This window comes from Nicotiana tabacum, chromosome 2 (genome assembly GCF_000715075.1).
Source record: "Nicotiana tabacum cultivar K326 chromosome 2, ASM71507v2, whole genome shotgun sequence".
Taxonomy (NCBI): Eukaryota; Viridiplantae; Streptophyta; class Magnoliopsida; order Solanales; family Solanaceae; genus Nicotiana; species Nicotiana tabacum.
In genome coordinates this window covers 127,872,061-127,891,301 of record NC_134081.1, presented here as the reverse complement: position 1 = coordinate 127,891,301, position 19,241 = coordinate 127,872,061, and the positions used below count along the sequence as shown (strand labels likewise).

The 19,241-nt window shown below is 37.3% G+C and overlaps 1 pseudogene; it reads left to right on the top strand.

The window, feature by feature from the left end:
- Positions 1-1,979: 1,979 nt before the first annotated feature.
- Positions 1,980-7,267, top strand: LOC107826184 (beta-galactosidase-like; annotated as a pseudogene).
- Positions 7,268-19,241: the final 11,974 nt, after the last annotated feature.

Below are 19,241 nucleotides of genomic sequence, written 5' to 3'. Positions count from 1 at the left end.
AAAATTGACTACTAGTACATCTTATCATCAAGACCAATGCTACATCTGATGAACAACATGAGGTAATTAAGAGCTGACTCATAACTCGTCGACTTAAAAGTATTTTATTTATTTATTTTGGTATACTAAAACAAGGTTGCTTTAAATTGGTGAGATTTTAGTACTAGCAATTGAGCAATGTTTTACAACCAGAAAAGCTATATATAAAAACTCAATTCAGTAACCGTAACGGTCGAAATTGATTTCGGTATTCGTACGATTGATCGAGATGAGATCATAATGGACCAAAGGAAGACTTCGTAATATCGAGAGGGGTTCCGAAGATGGCACAAACGAGCTTCAGATTTCAGGTACAGGTCAAACACCGAGTTCGAAATCATTATCGAGCTCGGGTCCGAATCGAACTATGATGAGATGTTATGAAATCGAGCTTAAGGGGCAAAGGCCAACCGATACCGAGCCCGAGTCATTACCGGACCCGAGTCGGCATCGAGCTTAAATCCGCATCGAGCTCTAAAAACGATACCGACCAACACCGAGTCCGATCAAGCTCGAGCTCACAGACAAGAGCCATTGCAACCGCACTAAGGGAAAGAATCTCGGCGGGAATTAGGGAAAAACTGATTTATCATGGGTTTCCCACTATGTATTTTTAATTATATCTAAAGTAGGATCCTCCACTATAAAGAGGATGGCTACATTTCTGTAAAGGGAAAGTTTTTGTATACATTGTAACTGAGATATCATACATTCCTATATTGAAGAGTTATCCTTTTTTTTAGCTTCATAAATTGATTTATCTTGCTTAATCTATAAATCATCTTCTTCCCAACTTTGCTTATTTTTCATTCTTTACAGTCAACACTCGATATTTCTATTCATTTTTACGATTTGTGTTAAGTTATACCACATACCCTTAGAACTACGTATAAATTTAATTCTATCCGTTTTTCGGGTAAACAATAACTTTAAATTATTTAAAACTTGTCTAACTGTAAAAGGACGGTGCAATTGCTTCGTATTCGTATTCGCTTGTTACATCCCCTTATCTTGGCTTTAAAAGTGTGTCTCTCTCTCTTGCACGTCTTGCATTACTGAAGATCCAAATTTGAAAACAGGGACCGTTACGACGTGGTTTTGCTTTGTCTTTAGTTTCTTTTAAAGTTTTCTTCTCGTGCAAGCGTAGATTGTAATGGCCATAAAAAGTAAGCAACCAGAAACAAAATTGGCTACAGAATTAATTAGAAAAATTTGTGCTAATTGTTAAGTTTCTTGTCATTTTCTTTTTTTATACTTCAAGTATTTCTAAGTGGTATTCCTATTAATTCCATATAGTGAGCCATATATAAATACAAAAAAGAAAATTTCACCAAGGATATATGGCATGGCCATTTGTTGAGAAGAACAATTAAAGTCATGTACTTTATTAGCAATTTTTTTAAAAGGAGATTGACTTCCTCTTTTTTTTTTTATTTTTTTTTTATTTTGCAGTACATGAAAAAAAGGAAGTACAACTAACTCACTCTTGGTGTGGAAGCACATAAAACAAAGCATCTAAATTTCAATCCCAAAACTTGTCACTTTAAAAATCACTCCCCTTTGGAAGTCTTTTCCATCCATAGCAACATCAATTGTTTTTTCACATTTTTTCCTTTATAAAAACTACACATTTCTATTCCTTTGTGAGAAAAACATGTAGTAAAAGAGAACCAACGCATTTCCACCTAAATCAAGAAAGTAATAGCAGCTTACCCCTCTTATCATAATTAAATGGAATATTTTCATTCCAACAAAAACTACTAGGATTCAAAAATAAACCAAAAAATTAGTTTTTTAAGATACTTCATTTGGATAACCTAAGTTCCATGTCAGAAAAGTGTGTGCCCCATCTAAAGAAAGTGGACCCCATTTTTATGAATCTATAAATTCAGTTGCAGCTTCCATTCCTCATTTCACTCACTAATCCAAACCACCATTAAAATCTACATATATATGATTCACACCAAAAGTGCTAAAAAATATAGTAGTAACTGTTTCCATAAATATAGTTGTATTCTTTTGCTTCTCAAAAGTGTCATTTCTTTATCTTTGTAATAATGCTGAGAATAAATGTGTCACTGTTGCTCTTTGTAGTCTTTTTTTCGTTCATTTATTCTTCAGTTAGAGCTAGTGTTACGTATGATGATAGAGCCATTGTCATCAATGGGAAGAGAAGAATTCTCATTTCTGGTTCTATTCACTACCCAAGAAGCACTCCCGAGGTATATTATGCACCAAAATGAAATTGTATATTTTGCTACATTTTCATGGCTTCTTGACCTATGTCTATGTCTAATTTTCTTGTAAATTTTTGGTTTCCTTTAATGTTTATGTTGGTCTAAAAAAATTTTCCTTTTGGAAACTTGCAGATGTGGCCTGATCTTATACAAAAGGCTAAAGATGGAGGTTTAGATGTTATTGAGACTTATGTGTTCTGAATGGGCATGAGCCTTCTCCTGGAAAAGTAATACTACTTTCCACTCTTTTGACTTAACAATTTATCCTCGTATTAGTATAATCCATGAACTGAAATAAAAAATTATAACTGTTTCTTTTCTGCTTTATTCACTTTTTCAGTTTAATTTCGAGGGGAGGTATGATCTGATTAAATTCATTAAACTGGTACAACAAGGTGGACTTTATGTTAATCTCCGCATTGGCCCTTACATTTGTGCAGAATGGAACTTTGGGTAATATACATAAAAACTCCATTCAAGAATGGAACTCTTGAGTTGGCTAAAATATTTTTCAGTTCCCTTGTTTTTATACTCTGCTTTTTGATGCAGGGGTTTTCCTGTTTGGTTAAAATATGTACCAGGAATGGAATTTAGAGCAGACAATCAGCCTTTCAAGGTTTTGATTCAAATTTTGTATTCCTACTCTAACTAGATTTTATTTGTTTTGTTTCAGTTATGTTTACTTGTTTGAGTATGATGAAGGTGGCCATGCAAGGATTTGTTGAGAAAATTGTCAACATGATGAAGTCAGAAAATTTGTTTGAACCTCAAGGAGGACCAATTATTATGGCCCAGGTTTGAGAATCTACTTATGGCTTGTCTTTACTTTGTCTATTATAATCAGTTCAATGTTTCTATTAGTAGATTGTTTCTTTTTTCTTTATCCTAATTTTCTGTGCCCCTTAATTTCTTTGTTTTATAAAAAGCAACTTTGGGAATTAAATGTGGCAGATAGAAAATGAGTATGGACCAATAGAGTGGGAAGTTGGTGATCCTAGTAAACCTTATGCAAAATGGGCAGCTGAAATGGCTGTGGCTTTAGATACTGGAGTCCCATGGATCATGTGTAAGCAAGAAGATGCCCCTGATCCTGTGGTTAGCTACTTCTCCTAATTTCAAAATACAAGCTTTCTTTAAATATGCTAATATCTTTTCTTTTTCTTGTTACAGATTGATACTTGCAATGGTTTCTACTGCGAAAATTTTAAACCTAATAAACCTTACAAACCAAAAATGTGGACAGAAGTCTGGACTGCCTGGTAAGTTCCGCGAGTTCAACTCCTTCTGTTTCTTCTGTTGGATTTCTAATCAATGTTGTATTATCTACTATGCTCAGGTATACAAAATTTGGTGGTCCAGTTCCTAGGAGACCTGCTGAAGATGTGGCATTTGCAGTTGCAAGGTTTATTCAGAACAATGGTTCATACTTCAATTATTACATGGTTAGCTAATCTTTTCATTCTAAGTAGTGAGTTAATTGGATTTTATAAGAAATTCTACATCTTTTTTCATATGTTGTATTGTGGGAATTCACTGTGTTTGTTGTTATTGTTGTATATCGTCTTGGTTGCAGTATCACGGGGGAACAAATTTTGGTCGGACATCTGCAGGGCGTTTCATTGCCACTAGTTATGATTATGATGCTCCATTAGATGAATATGGTATGAAACAAAAACCACAATAAAACAAGTAATAGAATTCTGTTCTCTCAAATTTTATAATCATCTGTGCAACCAAAAGAAGAAACATGATAAAGTTTCTAGCAAGCAGTTACTGTTACAAGATTGACTTTAAGGTTTTGTTGTATGATGAAACAGGACTGCTGAATGAACCAAAATATGGGCACTTGAGAGACTTACATAAAGTTATCAAGTTATCTGAACCAGCCTTAGTTTCATCCTATGCAACAGTAACTTGGCTCGGCAAAAATCAAGAGGTTAGTGTGATGTAGACAATTCGAAGTTTCTAATCGAATTTATCATCTTGATTTCTTCCAAAACTGATTTACATGTTGAACTCCAACACAGGCTCATGTGTATAACTCAAAATCCGGATTGTGTGCTGCATTTCTTTCTAGTTATGACCCAACCTTTTCAGTTTGCCTACGTATCAGAATATGCAATATGACCTGCCTCCATGGTCCGTCAGCATTCTTCCTGATTGCAAAACTGCTGTCTACAACACTGCTAGGGTAATGAAAGAGGATACTTCTTTCAACCTAGGAAAACAGTGCTTTTATCAAAAGTCTTAACGTCCTCTGATAACTGCTGCAGATTAGCTCCCAAAGCTCGCAGATGAAGAAGACATCTGTTGGTGGTGGATTATCTTGGGAATCATACAGTGAAGAAACTCCATCCGCTGATGATAGTGACATACTTTCAGCCACTGGACTATGGGAGCAGATAAATGTTTCTAGAGATTCCTCAGACTATCTGTGGTACATGACAAAGTACGTACGTTTATCTCCTTAAATTGGTTTCTAGTTTTACTAGGTAATTTGAATATTGCTAATAATCATTCTGTGCGCTTCCTCCAGTGTAAACATAGCATCTAATGAAGGATTTCTAAAGAATGGAAAGGAACCTTTTCTTACTGTTATGTCTGCTGGTCATGCCTTGCATGTCTTCATCAATGGCCAACTATCAGGTACTGAGACCTGCTGTTTATTTGGCAAGTGTTGATAAATACATCTATTAAGTCTATTTTTATCACCATTTGGCGTTTATACTTTGCTTTTGTGGTAGGAACTGTTTATGGGGGATTGGACAACCCAAAGTTGACATATAGTAGCAATGTGAAACTAAGAGCTGGTATTAACAAGATTTCTATGCTCAGTGTTGCTGTTGGTCTCCCGGTGAGTTTCCCATGTCCTGTTTCTCTGTCTTCTGGATTTAGCAATTGTAATTCTACTTCTTACGTTGTTAAGTCCAATCCAGAATGTTGGCTTGCATTTTGAGACTTGGAACGCTGGAGTTCTTGGTCCAGTCACATTGAGTGGTCTAAATGAGGGGACAAGAGATTTGACAAAACAAAGATGGGTTTACAAGGTTCGCTCATTACTTCCTTCTATTCCTCTCTTTCACCAAGGGTTTAGTCTAGATTCACAAGCCTGATTTGAGAACAACATTTTGTCCCATGATATCTACAGAACCTGGTGATTTGCTTTTATGCAGGTTGGTATGAAAGGTGAATCATTAAGTCTTCACACGTTAAGTGGAAGTTCGTCTGTTGAATGGGCTAAAGATTCGTACTTGGCTCAAAAGCAGCCCCTGACTTGGTACAAGGTAGATTAATACAGGTTCAAGCATTACAGTAATACAGGATCCTGGTAACATAAAAAACTAGAAGTTTACATGTTTTAGAATCATACTGTAGCACTAATATCTTTTCCAGGCTACATTTGATGCACCAGAAGGAAATGACCCATTAGCTTTAGATATGGGAAGTATGGGAAAAGGTCAGATATGGATAAATGGTGAAGGCGTAGGTCGCCATTGGCCTGGATACATAGCAGAGGGCAACTGTGGTAAATGCAATTATGCAGGACTCTACACTGAGAAGAAATGTCACGCTAACTGCGGGCAGCCTTCTCAAAGATGGTAAGTGATTTCCATAAGTCCTGGCAAACCTAGGGGCTTTTAATTATTGTGGGGAGGAGGAACGGATTTGTGGAGTAGTCCAAGTTTTGGTGGAAAGGTTAGCATGACAATCTCACTTACTAATAGCAAAAGTTAAAAACCAGAGTGGCTAATATCAGCCTATTCAAACTAGGTGCTAAGGGGAAGAAAAGACAAACACAAGAAGCTTAAAACATTAGCTTGCTGTTTGAAAGAAAATACAACTATCATTACGAAACTGTTGATTTCAGGTATCATGTCCCACGATCGTGGCTGAAACCAAGTGGAAATCTACTGGTAGTGTTTGAAGAATGGGGAGGTGACCCAACAGGAATTTCTTTAGTCAGAAGATCAACAGCCAGAGTTTGTGCTGATATCGTTGAAGGCCAGCCAAGTCTTAAAAATTGGCGTATGGCAACTTCTGGGAAATCTAACAATATGCAACCAAAAGCTCATTTGTGGTGCTCAGATGGGAAGAAAATCTCAAATATAGAGTTCGCGAGTTATGGATTACCACAAGGAACTTGTGGAAACTACCGTGAGGGTAGCTGCCACGCTCATAAGTCGTATGATGCATTTGAAAAGGTATGTCAACTTCTTTTTCACATTATATAAGTACCTAGACTTCATCTAGATCAAGGATTAAATGTTTTTCTGCAGACTGATGGCTACTATTTTCTGATGTCATTCAAAATTCTGTATTTTAGTCTTGTCTAGCATAAGTTTAGCCTTGCATTAATCTCACTTATTAATCATAAGCTAATCTGTATAATGTCATTGACCTGTTTATTTTGTACTTCCTCCGATATTTTCAAATGGGATATCACAGAACTGCATTGGACGGCAATCTTGTTCAGTAAATGTAGTGCCTGAAGTCTTTGGAGGAGATCCTTGTCCAAATACCTCTAAGAAACTCTCTGTGGAGGCTATTTGCAGCTGAAATTTGGCAAGGCATTTACAGGCAAGTAATGGAGCCAAAATCTATTAATTTCAGTAAAAATATACTTGGATTACAGAGAACATAGCTTTGAAAATTCCTCGCTTTTTGCAAGCTTTGATTTCATAAGTTCCAGGAAAGCTGCTGGTCGGGTTATGGATTGAAGAAATTGTACAGCATCTTGAACACCATAGGCCACTATGATTTTAGTTATTTACTACACAAATAAGTTTCATGTATATATACGTATACAACGAATTTGTGGTTCATAGGCAAGTCTTCCGCCAAATGATTGAAAACCAGGTCCTGGAGAGGAGTACAGCTGCTCGTGGAATAAGACAAGTTGCAAGGGAGCCAACTTCCCCTTTCTTTGTAGTAATTATACTGTACAAAACTATATCACTAATTTAGATTATTTGCATCCTTTTGTGCTTGCCTTAATATTTACCTCCTACGACACTTCATGTTTCATAACCGCAAAACGCCAAAAAATAATGTTATCCATGGCGAAGCAATGAGTGTTAGCCACTAGGACGTTGCCACTAGGACGTTTTCAATTGATGACCCATCAATTTTCAGGTCAATCGAAGTCCGTCAACTTTTTAAGCATCTGTAGGATCCAAGTGGCCGTGCGTAGCACATGCAGGTTCCATGAGGCCGTGAATAGTATTCCTATGACACCGAGACACCAAAAACGACATTAGTCATGGTGAGTATTTCTCGCAATACTGTTTTTTATGGACCCGCCAAATTTCAGGTCAATCATAGTTCGTTAACCTTTTAAGCACTTGTAGGATCCAAGTGGTCGTGCATAGCACTAGTAGGATCCATGTGGCTATGCATAGTATTCTTATGACCCCGAAAAGCTAATAAATAACGTTAGACATAGTGAGTATTGCTCACAAGGTCGTACGTGATGGTTCCACCAATTTTTAGGCCAAGCAGAATCCGCCAACCAAATTCAGAAAAATCATCATTTATATAAACACGACAAAAAATAGACATAATCAATAATTCCTATGTCATGACCCTCAAACACCAAAAAATAATATTAGTTATGGCGAGTATTGCTCATAGGGCTATTTTCGATGGACCCACCAAACTTCATGCCAATCAGAGTCCTCAATTTTTTGAGCACCGATAGGATCCAAGTGACCCTACATAGCACCAGTAGATCTCATGAGATAGTGCATAGTATTCGTATGACCCCAAAACGTCAAAAAATAATGTTATTAGTAATGAGTATTGCTCATAAGGCCATGTCTGATGGTTCAACCAATTTTTATGGCAAACGGAGTCCATCAACATATTTAGGAAAATTAACATGTATATAAACACACACAAAAAAGACATAATCTTTAATTCCTATTAATTGACCCCGAAAAAAGAATAATGTTAATCATGACAAATAGTGCTCACATTTTAAGCGCCGGTGAATCCAAGTGATCGTGCATAGCATAGGTAAGTTCCATGTAGCCGTGCATAGTATTTTTATGACTCAAAATGCCAAAAAATAATATTATTCATCGTGAATATTGATCACAAGGTCGTATCAAATGGTTCCACCAATTTTTAGGTAAATCAGAGTTCCTCAACCAAATTCAGGAAAATTTTCATGTATATAAACACACGAAAAAATGGACAAAATCATTAATTCCTATTTTATTACCTCGAAACGTCAAAAATGAAGTTAGTCATGGCGAGTATTACTCACAAGACGAGTATTGCTCACAAGGCCTTTTGTATGGTGAGTATGCTCACAAGGCCATTTCCAATGAAGCCACCAAATTTCAGGTTCATAGGTCCATAGGAGACGTCCTAGTGACCAATACTCATAACTTCGCCATGACTTTTCATTTTATGGATTTTTGAGGTCATGCAACACAAATTTGTGATTAATCCACTTTTTCGTGTGTCTTAGCATATGATGATTTTGTAGAATTTTTTTGACGGACTCTGATGGGCCTGAAATTTTGTAGGTCATTGGAAACAGTCTAGTAACCAATACTTATTACTTCGCCATGACTTTCGGGTTGTTTCGGGGGTCATGCAATACAAGTTTATGATTATATTTATTTTTCGTATGTATTAGTACATTGTTACATTCTGTACTTTTGTACGTTAGATTTGTCGTAAGATAATTGACATAAGTTCAAGGACAAGATTATTTTTGAGGTTATAAGTATTTATGCTATTTATAACAAGTGATAAGTAAGTGTCGTGAAGGTAAGAGGGTAGACGAGTTGAAGAAAATGAGTTTCGTTGAAGTTTGACATTTTGGAATAAAATACGGTTCAAGCTATAATACCCCGTATTTATGGATTAGTGCTATACAATATACCACATGACCATGATAGTAAAGTATATTATAGTAAAGTATATGAAGTATACTAGTATTTAAGTGAAATGAGACCTAAAAATTAATTATGTGGCTAGTTGGTTATATATTGGATTTTACTGAAAGATTAATAGATTAATTAGTGGATAATTATTGTTGTGGGCCTCAATCCACATGTAGTAACTAGAATGACTAAGCATTATAAGTTATGAGGTGGCATATTTGGAGTTAAGTTCTTTATTAGGTGTATTCATGATAGGGGGCCCACACTATATTATGTGGAGTCCAAATTCATTATCTAACTAAATTTAGTTATTCATATTTCTTAAAAGAACTAGTGTTCAACAACAAGACATAAATATTTGAGGAGTGATGTATTCCATTTTTGAGGAGTGAGAGGGAATTTATCTTTAAAGTGACACAAAGGTCTTGGATAGAGGCAAATGGAGGCAACAACGTGACTTTCACTTTTGTGTGTAGTAGCCCATGATTTAATTGTGTAAACAGCAACGTCCCTCATCTATTTTTAAGGAGATAAGTCATATTCCTTCTCAACAAAATGGGTACTAAGTTCTATGATTGAGGCAAACGCAGAAAACGACATAGATGTTATACCCACGTCGGTTTCCTCCGGATAATAGAAAATTGGAGATTTCTTTGTAATAAAGTAAGGTGTCGGGAAGCTTTAAAGAAGGTGATCTAAGTTTGATCTGTTGTCTACGATCTTCTACGAGCTCATACGAGCAATTAAGGTATGTTAAGGCTAGTCCTTCCTTCTTTTGGCATGATCCAAGTAATGAAACATAAACATAATGTTATTCCATAAATGTATCTACTCTTTGTAGATAAGGATGCCTACGTGATTCATTCCTGTAAAATGTAACTCAAAACATGTCTAAGTATGTTTCTAAGTCCCTATTGAGGCATACGATAACGAAATTAATGTTCATAATGTAATGATATATGCATCTTCATTTACCAGTCATGCATTTACCACTGAGCTACGGCCGGTTGGGCAGTTATATATTTACCACCGTACTACAGCTGGTTGGGCAGTTACGCATTTACCATTGTGCTACGGTCGGTTGGGCAGTTACGCATTTACCACCGTGCGACGGCCGGTCGGGCAGTTATGCATTTACCACCGAGTTATGGCCGGTCGGGTAGTTACCACTAGTTTGACAGTCATGTTACGATATGGATAATAGTCCCTAAGAGAGGCATTATATATATAATTATAATTAGTATGCATATACGATGGCACTTCAGAGGTTTAGGTTGATTCATTTAGGTTGATTCTTATATCTCTCTCATTAATGTTGACTTATTGTTATGTTTTAGTTCTGCCTTACATACTCGGTACACTATTCATAGTGACGTCCTTTTGTTGTGGACGCTGCATTCATGCATACAGGTTTAGGTAATCAGTTTGATGAGCCCTCATAGTAGACAAGGTTATCATTCATCGAAGGATCGATAAGACTCCACTTCATTCAGAGTGCAGCCGAGTCTATAAGTCATCGTGTTAGAGTTTTGCTAAAGACTTATAGGTAGGTCGGGGCCGTGTCCCGTTTGATGTCAAATACTCTTAGAGGATTTGTAGACATAGGTTCATTATGTACAGTATGTCAGAGGTCTTAACGGCCGCTTGTATTCATGTTTTAAGTACGATGGATCGCTAATACAATATTTGCCCACTTACAATTATACATTATGAGTTGTGGCCATGTTGGCCCATGATAGTTACAAAAAGAATGAGTTCAGCCAACTCGACCTATGTATGTTATGGTTTTTGTCGAATGATCATGAGTTACAGAGGGGTTCGCTCGGGCCAGTACGGCACCAGGTGCCAGTCACGCCTCCCCACGTTTGGGGCGTGACATACATGTTGATTTTGTAGAAATTTTCTGACGGACTGTTATTGGACTAAAATTTTATAGGTCCATTGGAACTAGCCTAATGACAAATACTCATAGCTTCACCATGACTTTTGAGTTTATTTTATGGCGTTTCGAGGTCGTGCAACATGAATTTGTGATTATATCTACTTTTTCGTGTGTATTAGTAAATGTTGAATTTGTAATTTTTTCTTGACAGACTCTAATTGGTCTGAAATTTCATAGGTTCATAGGAAAAGGCTCAGTGACCAATACTCATTGGTTCGCCATGACTTTCAGGTTTATTTTTTAGTGTTTCGGGGTCACGTAACACGAATTTATGACTATATCCACTTTTCTCTTGTATATTAGTACATGTTGATTTTGAAGATTTTTTTTTGACGGACTCTGGTTGGCCTGAAATTTTGTAGGTCCATTGGAACTAACCTTCTGATCAATAATCATAGCTTCACCATGACTTACGAGTTTATTTTATGGCCTTTCGAGGTCATGCAACATGAATTTGTGATTATATCTACTTTTTTGTGTGTATTAGCACATGTTTAATTTGTAAAATCAATTTGACGGACTTTGATTGGCCTAGAATTTTTTAGATCCATAGAAAACGACCTCGTGATGAATACTCATTGCTTCGCCATATTTTCGGGGTTCATTTTTGGTGTTTCAGGGTCATGCAACATGAATTTATAAATAAATTTACTTTTTCGTGTGTATTAGTACATGTTGATTTTGTAGAATATTTTTTACGGACTCTAATTGGCCTAAACTTTTGTAGGTTCAATGGAGGCGACCTAGTAACCAATACTCATTGCTTCGCTATAACTTTCGAGTTCATTTTATGGTGTTTCGAGGTCATGCAATACAAATTTATTATTATATCCACTTTTTCGTATGTATTAGTAAATGTTGATTTTTTAGAATTTTTTTGATGGATGCTGATATACCTGAAATTTCGTACTTCCATAGGATACGTTTTAGTGAGAAATAATCATAGCTTCGCCATGACTTTCGAGTTCAGTTTATGGCATCTCGAGGTCATAGAACACGAATTTGTGAGTGATTATATCAACTTTTTTGTGTGTTAGAACATGATGATTTTATATAATTTTTTTGACGGACTCTCGTTGGCTTGAAATTTTGTTTGTCCATAGAAAGGACCTAGTGACCTATACACATTGCTTCGCTATGACTTTCGGGTTCATTTTTAGGCGATTCGAGGCCGGTTGTCCGAATTCATGAAGATAATGTAAAAATTAGCATACGAAAAATTGAAAATCATGTTGAATTCCTACTTATGGTCCTAAAAAGCCAAAAACGAGGAACATTCATGGGGAATCAATGACTATTATCCATTATATCGTTTCTCATAGACCCATAAACTTTAGGCGATTCGGGATCGGTCGTACGAATTCATGAAGATGCCGTAGACATGAGCACAGAAAAAATCATAAATCAAGCAGAATTCCTATTTTATGGCCCTAAAATGCCAAAAAACGAGGAAGGTTATGGATAAGAAATGTCTATTATTCATTAGATTATTTCTGATGAGCCAACAAAACTTTAAGCGATTTGAGGCCGATCGCTTGAATTCATAAAGATGGAGTGGTCATTAGCACACGAAAAATCAGAAATTGTGCTGAATTCCTATTTTATGGAAGTCGTATTTGATGGTCGACGAAAAATCATATGCACGGTCGCCCGGACCCATACAGATGCGGTATACGAAAATCTGAGAATCGAGCGAAATTCTAGTTTTATGGCCCTAAGATACAGAAAAACGAGGAACGGTCATGGCAAGACGATGATTAATATTACTTAGGTCATTTTTGATGGGCCTAAAAAATTTAGGCGATTCGGGTCCGGTCGGCCGAACCCATGCAGATGGCATAGGCTATTGCACACGAAAATCTTAGAATCGGACAAAATTCCAGTTTCAAAGCCCTAAAACACCAAAAGATAAGGAGCAGTCATGGTGAGGTTATGACTAATGTTCTTAGGTAGTTTTTATGGGGCGGCAAAATTTTAGGCGATTCGGGTCCGGTCACCCGAACCCATGTGGATGGTGTGGGCTATAGCACACAAAAATTTGAGAATCAGGCAGAATTCAAGTTTTATCACCCTAAAATACCGAAAAATGAGGAACGGTCATGGATAGGCGATGACTAATATTCCTTAGGTCATTTTTGATGGGCCGACAAAATTTTAGGTAATTCGGATCTGGTCGCCTTGACCCATGCAGGTGGCGTGGGCTAGCATATAAAAATCTGGGAATCGGGAGAAATTTCAGTTTTATGGCCCTAAAATGCCAAAAAACGAGGAACGATCATGGCGAATAATGTTCCTTAGGTCATTTTTGATAGGCCATCAAACTTTTATGCGATTAGGGTCCGGATGCCCGAGCTCATGTAGATGGCGTGGGCTATAGCACATGAAGATTTGGGAGTCGGGAAAAATTCCAGTTTTATAGCCCTAAAACGCCAAAAAAATGAGATACGGTCATGGAGAGACAATGAAAAATGTTCCTTAGGCCGTTTTTATGGGCCAAAAAATATTTAGGCGTTTCGGGTCCAGTCGTCCGGACTCATGCAGATGGCATGGGCTATAACACAAGAAAATATGGAAATCGGGCGCAATTCCAGTTTTATGGCCCTAAAAAGCCAAAAAAACGAGGAACGGTCATGGAGAGGCAAGACTAATGTTCCTTAGGTTATTTTTTATGGGCTGGCAAAATTATAGGCGATTCGGGTCTGGACGCCCGGACACATGTGGATGGCGTGGGCTATAGCACATGAAAATTTGGAAATCGGGCGGAATTCCAGTTATATGGCCTTAAAGCGCCAAAAAATGAGGAGCAGTCACGATGAGGCGATGACTAATGTTCCATAGGTCGATTTTAATTGGACGACAAAACTTTAGGCGATTCGGGTCCGGTCGCCCGGACCCATGCAGATGGTGTGGGCTATAACACACGAAAATCTAGGAATCGGGCGGAATTCCAATTATATGACTAATGTTCCTTAGGCCGTTTTGGATGGGCCTAAGGAATGGTCATGGCGAGGAAATGACTAATGTTCCTTAGGCCGTTTTGGTTGGGCCGGTAAAATTTTAGGCGATTTGGGTCCGATCGCCCGGACCCATGTAGATAGCGGGGGCTATAGCACACGAAAACCTAGGAATCAGGAGGAATTCCAGTTTTATAGTCCTAAAATGCCAGTAAACGAGGAACGTTCATGGAGGCAATGACTAATTTTCCTTAGGTCATTTTTATGGGCTGTCAAAATTTTAGGCGATTCACGCCCTGGCCCATAAAGATGGTGTGGGCTATTGCACATACGCAAATATAGGAATCGGTCGGAATTCTAATTTTATGGCCCAAAAATGCCAAAAAATGAGGAACGGTCATGGTGATGCGGTGACTATTGTTCCATAGGTCATTTTTCAAGGTCCGAAAAAATATTAGGCGATCTGGGTCTGGTCGCCTGGACCCATACAGATGGAGTGGGCTAGCATACGAAAATCGTTGAATCGGGCGAAATTCCAGTTTTATGGCCCAAAAATACCAAAACACGAGGAACTGTCCCGACGAGGCGATGACGAATGTTCCTTAGGTCGTTTTTTATGGGCCGGCAAAATTTTGGGCGATTTAGGTCCGGACGCCCGGACCCGTGCAAATGGCGTGGGCTATAGCACACGAAAATCTTGGAATCGGGCAAAATTCTAGTTTTATGGCCATAAAACTCTAAAGAATTAGGAACGGTCATGGCGAGGCGATGGTCTAATGTTCCATAGGTCATTTTTATGGGCCCGGGCCCATGCATAAGGTGTGGGCTATAGCACACAAAAATCTTAAAATCGGGCGGTATTCTAGTTTTATGGACCTAAAACGCCAAAAAATAAGTAACGGTCATGGCGAAGCGGTGATTATTGTTCCTTAAGTTATTTTTGATGGTCCGGCAAAATTTTAGGTGATCTGGGTCCGGTGGCCCGGGCCCATGCAGAAAGTGTGGGCTATAGCACATGAAAATGTATGATTCATGGGCGGCTCTTCCATAAAGCAAGTAAAACAACTGCTTTAGGCCCCACATTTGTGGAGGCCCTATTTTTTATTACACCTAATAGGCTATGTATAAGTTTAAAAAAAATCTTTGATTTCTTTTATTAACAAATATAGAGAAGAAGAAGGATTTGCAATTGCTATGATTTTTGCCAAGGAAATTGCACTTGAAATGAATATCGAACCCGAATTTCGTAAGAAACGTATGATATAAAGGAAGTAACGATTTGATGAGAATGTTGATAATGAAATCTCAAGATCCTTCGAAGAGTCCTTTAGAGGGCGTGTTATTCACATTTCATTTTATGGTCAGAGGCGAATTGAAAGCTAAGCTGTGGGATTTCCCGAGAAAAAAATAGAGATGTCTCTTAGGTTACCCATTGATTACTTTTATATAGTAGACAAGGATATGTTTTCACTTAAAATAGATTTGAACAATTCGAAACTTATGAAAATATTTTTGATTTTCTATTTAGCGGTAAAAACTAAGATCACTAGATGATGGAAATTTGAAAAAATATTGTCTTTAATATTGAATGTTCCTTAAAGCATAATAATCAATTTGATATTGATGGTTTAGATTTATTTTTTGAATTAAAAGTATTAAGGAAAATAGTACAATTAGAAGATAGTAGTTTAATTGATACACTCAATCAAATAAAAAGATTTGATTCTTTTCTAAATGCCCATATTGCTTATGGAATAATGTTAATAACTCATGTTACCGTTGCTTCAGTGTAAAGAAGTTTTCAAATTTAAATTTGTTAAAATCTTATCTAAGATCAACAATGTCTCAAGAAAGGTTAAGTGGATTAGTTATATTGTCAGTTGAGAAATACTTATTACGAGTTATTGATTATAAGAAAATTATTAATAACTTTGTATCTAAGAAAAGCTAGAAAAATAGACTTCAAATAAATAAATAAATAAAAATTTAAAAAAAGTTAAGGTCCTTCATAAAGTTTGGCTTTAGTCCACAAAATTTGTCGGGCCACCCGTGTGTATGAATCGGGCAGAATTCTAATTTTATAGGCCTAAAACGCCAAAAAGAGTAACGATCATGGTGAGGCAGTGACTATTGTTCCTTACGTTGGTTTTGATGGTTCGGCAAAATTTGAGGCGATCCGGGTGATGAGCGCAATTCACACACTTAAATATTCTCGCTAGTCGAATATAGTATAATATAATATCGTATCCATAGAGATTGGTGTTAAACAGTCTTATCGTAGTTTGTAGCTTGATTGCTATTCAGGAGAATCAACAATTTAGATTTATATGATTAATACTAAAATTAACTAAGAATCTAGAGCTAACTGACGAATGAAAATCGAAGCAAGAACTAAGCAAAGGAAGATATCAATGGGATAAAATAGGGTTTTAATAGGATAGGTGCAAGATAGTTGTGTGGGATTTAACTCTAGATAATTCACTTCTAATGTTCAAGTGAGTCTCTCGAATTCACTTAATTATCAGTACAATTATTTAGTAGAAACTCCTCTCTCGATTAAGTCTCAACCTCACAATATGAACCAATTTAAGCTATGTGAAGATATGCAAGAATGCGTAATAGATTGGTCTTTAGGAGAACCTCTCTCGATTATTCTCCTAACTAGGTTTAATCAATAATTTAACTAGCCTCTTTCGATTACTAAGAAGAATTAATGAACTCAACCAATAATATAATGCAAAGATATCACAAGTTATGCCTTTCTCGATTACATGAACATGTGAATATATATGCAACAATTAAATCATCCAAAACGATTCAATACATAAAACTAGAGTTATAACCCACAAACAAATATCAATACACCAAATCCATCAAACCCCTAAAGGGAACTACTCCATAGACATGGAGCAATTTATCACAAATATGTTTAAAGTAAAGGAAAACATAAAACGATCCAAACTCGAGTCTTGAGTGAGGATTGAATGATGAACTCATTGTGCTTTTGCTTCTCCCACTCCTCCTTAGCCTCCTTAGGTCTAATATGTGTCAAAAGTGCAGGAAATAACATTTTTTTCATGTATTTATACCAAGTAGGGTCAGGCCCAAACGAAATCACCTTTTCCTATGCGAAATAGGACAATTACTCTGTAAAATTTGCACAGGCGTGCCGCATGGGGCGACGTGCCATGCGAGGCATTACTGGGGAAAATCCAGAGAGTTGAAATCTATCAGGCAGCAGAAAAATACACACGCGTCGCGACTGTGGGCTTTTCTTAGTGTACGGAATTTTCCTCGCTTTTTGATATCTAGATGTGGTTTTTGACCCCCGAACGCGATCCCGACTTAATCCCTTGGGCTTTTACTCAGACGTCAAAACTCCAAATCACTCGAATTCATTCCATACATCTACATAGCTCGAATTCATTCCATACATCTACATAGCTCGAATTCATTCCATACATTTACATAGCTCGGCATAAAACACACGATAAGTACAAAATACTAGCGATTAAAGCTCAAATACAATAGAAGTGCAGTAAATTAGAGTGCAATAAGCCACTAAAATACGAGATTATAGCCTACCCTCACCGGGTTCGATCGCCGAGCTCATGCAGAAGGTGTGGCCTATAGCAAACGAAAATTTGGGAATCAGGAGGAATTCAAGTTTTATGGCCCTAAAACGCCAAAAAAGAGCAACGGTCATGGCGAGGCAGTGACTATTGTTCCTTATGTCATTTTTGATGGTCCAGAAAAATACTAGGCGATCCGGTCGGGTCACTCGGGCCTATGCAGAAGACGTTGGCTATAGCATACGAAAATATAAGAATCGGCCGAAATTTTAGTCTTATGGACCTAAACCGCCAAAAAGGAGGAACAATCATGGCGAGGTGGTGACTATTGTTCCTTAGGTCGTTTTTGATGGTCCGATAAAATTTTAGGCCATCCGGGTTGTTAGGATCGGGAACCTGAGTAGTGCGGAATTTAGCCAAACAATATTATAATAACAATAGCAAAGACAATGCAAGTTGATAATAATGGCAAGTAAAGAATATAAAGAAGACACAAATTTAACGTAATTCGGTCAAAGTAACCTACGTCCACAAGGGGAGAGGAGCAATTTCACTATACCAACAAGAGTACAAAAGAGAGTATAAAATTAGAGTAAATACTCTAATTAATTCCAAATACCCTAAGAAAATAACCTCACAAGATCACTCCAAAGAAAGGATTCACACAAGTGCTTCCCAACACTCAATTCCCATACAAAACATTCTTAATAAATGAGGAAAAGAAGAAACAAGAAATGAAGACTCAAGTCTTGTTGGTATGATTAAAATGAACTAATGTCCTTTCCTTTTATAGGCAAAAAAGTCTTGACCTCTTAGTTGTAAAAGAAAAGATACAACTTGTGCAAATGATATCCACCACACAATGCAATATTTTTGGGTCCCAAAGAATATTGCCAACAAAGTCTACACATTGCAAATATGTTTATGATTATGTGATATGGACTCCATTAGCCAAAATATTGGACAAATTACACGGGTCTCGTCACCCGGGCCTATGCAGAAGGCATGGGCTAGCACACGAAGATTTGAGAATTAGGCGGAATTTGAGTTTTGTGGCCCTAAAACGCCAAAAAATGAGGAACAGTCATGGTGAGGCGGTGACTATTATTCCTTAGGTCATTTTTTATTGCCCGAAAAATATTTAGGCGATCAGGGACGGTCACCCTGGACCATACAGAAGGCGTGGGCTATAACACACGAAAATCTGAGAATCAGGCGGAATTCCAGTTTTATGGCCCTAAAATGCCAAAAAATGAGTAACGATCATGGCGAGGTGGTGACTATTGTTACTTAGGTCATTTTTGATGGTCCGACAAAATTTTAGGCGATCCGGGTCTGGTTGCCCGGGCACATGCAGAAGGCGTGGGCTATAGCACACGAATATCAAATAATCGATAGGAATTCCAGTTTTATGGCCAAAAAATGAGGAACGCTCATGGCGAGATGGTAACTATTGTTCTTTAGGTCATTTTTTGATGGTCAAGCAAAATATTAGGTGGTCCGGGTCTGGTGGCCCGGGCCCAAGCAAAAAACGTTGGCTATAGCATATGAAAATTTGAGAATCTGGCGAAATTCCAATTTCATGAGCGTAAAACGTCAAA